This window comes from Ornithodoros turicata, chromosome 5 (genome assembly GCF_037126465.1).
Source record: "Ornithodoros turicata isolate Travis chromosome 5, ASM3712646v1, whole genome shotgun sequence".
In the NCBI taxonomy this organism is placed as follows: domain Eukaryota; kingdom Metazoa; phylum Arthropoda; class Arachnida; order Ixodida; family Argasidae; genus Ornithodoros; species Ornithodoros turicata.
Genome location: NC_088205.1, coordinates 35085158 through 35088541, shown reverse-complemented (window position 1 = coordinate 35088541; position 3384 = coordinate 35085158). Strand labels below are relative to the sequence as shown.

Here is a 3384-nt window from a genome sequence, read left to right as displayed (position 1 = left end):
TAAATGGGAGAAGGAATGAATATCGAAAGGGAGGGAAATTATCAGAGTTCAGCGCGCATTCTCCTCTGATAACCAACACGGCAAGACGGGTTTGATAAAAACATCTACAAAATTAACGTGTGCTTTTACGGCTAAAGAGGCTGAAGAATATTTCTGGTGACTTCTGCTTTAACAACAGAAAAGACAATGCTGCAGATACTGCGTTCCCCTGAGGTTCGCGTTTTGGGAAATCGAACACTCTCTTCTTCTTAGTACTAGTTGCTTAAACTTTTTCTGACATTGTACTTACTTACGTTAAAAAATGTACAAAAATTCTAATGGATGTAGTGTGCCGTTATTGCATTGTGATCTGCCCGCCGATGATTTCCTTTTCATCGTTACCTTATCTGTGACCGTCATGTTTTTTGTATACATATATACAATGTATGCTTACTTTTATGTTTCACACTTTTTCTTAATTTTTCCTCGCAGCACCACGGGGAAACTTGGTTGCCACCAGTATGAAATTTTATGCGTACCTTAATGGGTGTAAAATCGTATATTTTGTCTAACGACGTTATATACCTCTATTTAGGAGAAGCGAAGACAAGGAAACTTTTTTTTTTCTTTTCTTCATGCATACATTTGTCTCGGCAACAGCATGCTTAAACCGTGCATGGCCGAACCGTTGCGCCTGCGCTGTGCGGGAGCGTCATTCACGAACAGAATGTGTATGGCATCTAAATAAGGCATATGCCCCTATGTTCAACTCACTTAAATGTGTCGAATGCAATTGGGACCGAGCGCATATAATCGTCATGTGTCAATGTTTTCTTGACTTCAAGCCGATCATGGCGGCGTAACTGTACAGAAACTTAACACATTGCCAGAACAACAACAGATATATTCTGACGATGAAGTGGGGAGGTTTTCCACTCTAGGAGTCGAATGCTACCCCATAGCTAGGGGGTCTAATATGAGTGGTGACAATGATGAATGATGACGATGAGCGATGACAGGAATGATCGGAGCAGCGACGGCGATGATGAACGTGATCGTGATGGTGGGAATGTCCGAGAGCGCTGCTGGGGTCATAATGTGTCCTTTAGGCCTGTCACCTCAAAAAAGCCAACTACATGACGTAAGGTCGCCCTGGAGTGGGCCGCGGTGTCCCAAGGGCCGAGGATGGTCGACAAGTTGAAGGGGCGGCGGCCAAGGGTGGCAATCTGTGACTGCAGTGTACGCCTCTCGTTGGTATAGGTCCGACAGCGGATAAGTATGTGTTCTACGTTGGCAAGTACAACACTGCTCGTTGCACATAGGGCTAGCCTCACAACCTAGCTGGTAGCGATAAAACTGAGTGAAGGCCATATTCAGACGTAGCCTGTGGATGAGCGACTTCAGAGGACGAGGAAGCTTTGCAGGCAGCCGGTATGACAGCGGTGGGTCTACACTTCCCTAAAAGGACCTAGTTGGAATGTCGTGTTGTCACTGTAGGGTAGACCAGGAATCGGACAAATGCCTGAGGAGGGATCTTCTGTCTCCTCTCGAGAGTATAATGGGCATAGAAGGCCGTTGTTGATGTGCAGCGGCAGCGGCAGCGTCGACCTCGTGGTTCCCAGTCATTCCGCAATGCCCTGAAACCCACTGAAAGGCAACGGAGTGGGAGCGATCTTGTAGTGTAGGGCGTACAGGATATCTATCACCACTGAGGAAAGGGAACCGCGGATGCCCAGAAGCGGTTTTTTTTTATCCTTCCTTTAAGCAAATGCTCGCAGACATGCATCATTCTGTGCAGTTGCCTGCTTATTTTAGCGGCATATTTTGCACGTGAAATAGTGCACCCTGGGTTTTGCGAAGTGAACTCAGAAATTTGCCAAGTAAATGTCACTTTTTACCCCACCAACATGAAGAGCGTGCCGAATTCTGCCGTTTTGTGGGACACCTTTGATGCTCGAATTCACTCGGGAGATCACAAAGCCTGCCGGTTCGTGTCTAGTAGCTTTGAAGGCACTAATGTTACAAATCGGCCTTGCAGGGTTTGCTCATGTGATAACGGATGACCGACCTTGATGATAACTGTATCTGAGGGCACCCAACAGAGGGCACCGCTCGGTGTGTTGAGTTGATAAAAGGCTGCGCACTTTGCAATAAACGCTTTTTGGTTGTCACCTGCTTTACTGTGTGCGTGTCGTCTCCCTGATGCTCCGCTACCCACGCAAGACTATAACAACTGGCAACGAAGACATTTGGATTCAATTACCTCGAGGTTGGCGAGCACATTCATTGCTCAGTTCAGGCAGTTAAAAGCAAGTAAATAGCAGCGGAGAAAGATGTCGGCCAGGGTAGGAAGATTGCTCGAGTTTGATCAGTCTCATGACCACTTTAATTCCTACCCTCCAACGATTTGAACATTATGTGACAGCAAATGATATTGCAGAAGACAACAAGAAAGCAACGTTCCTCACAGTGATAGGTGCAAAGACATATGAAGTCCTAAAGAACTTAGTCGTTCCGGACTTGCCAGGGAATAAATCCTACCGGGAGCTAAAAGGCCTCTTGGAAGAGCACTATAGTCCAAAACCGTCTATAATTGCAGAACGCTGCAAGTTTAATCGACGTTGCCAGGAAGCGCATGAGAGTGTTGAAGACTTCACATTAGCCCTAAAAGAACTCTCCAGAAAGTGTGAGTTCGATTCGTTTCTGAACGACGCATTGCGTGACAGATTAGTTGCCGGCTTGAAGTGCGAAGAAACGCAAAGAGCACTTTTCGTCATGGACGACTTAACGTTTGAAAAGGCTTCTAAGACGGCACGAGATAAGGAACAGGCCGCAAAACAGACCAGCCAAATGCACCAACGATTCCCGCCAGACGTGAACATGGTTAGATTAGATAGCACGAAGACAGCGAACGCACAGCCCCAGAGAAAAACTGGTAAAGCACAAAAGTGTTATCGATGCGGTAAATTCCAAGACCCAACAACAACAACAACAATAAATGAAGAAGTGACGATGACATGGGATGTTTCACCGTGGTAGCCACAGGACCCTACCCCACTTCACAGTGGTTAATATGAGAGGATGAATTATGGTGAGATTGAAGCGACGACAGGTCGGAGTTCTGTTTAGAGCTCTTGGAGGAGTCCAGTGGCTTGCATGAAAGCAAAAAGGGAGCGAAGAGCCCGACACTGATGCGCAGGGGAGCTCCAAGTACTTTGGACAGGCTGCATGGTCTATGGTCGAGGAGTTCAAGTTGGCGTCGAAGTACCCGGCGTTCACACGTGTACCGCCCACAGTCCTCGATGATATAGGGGAGCGTAGCTGGGGTGCGGCAAACTAGGCACAGCGCCGTGTTACTGTACCCCAGCTTAACACGGAACACAGGGGTGAAGGCGACGTTGAGTC

The 3384-nt window shown here is 47.3% G+C and overlaps 1 pseudogene; it reads left to right on the top strand.

The window, feature by feature from the left end:
* Positions 1–2312: 2312 nt before the first annotated feature.
* On the top strand, positions 2313–3018 carry LOC135395706 (uncharacterized; annotated as a pseudogene).
* The last annotated feature ends 366 nt before the right edge of the window (positions 3019–3384 follow it).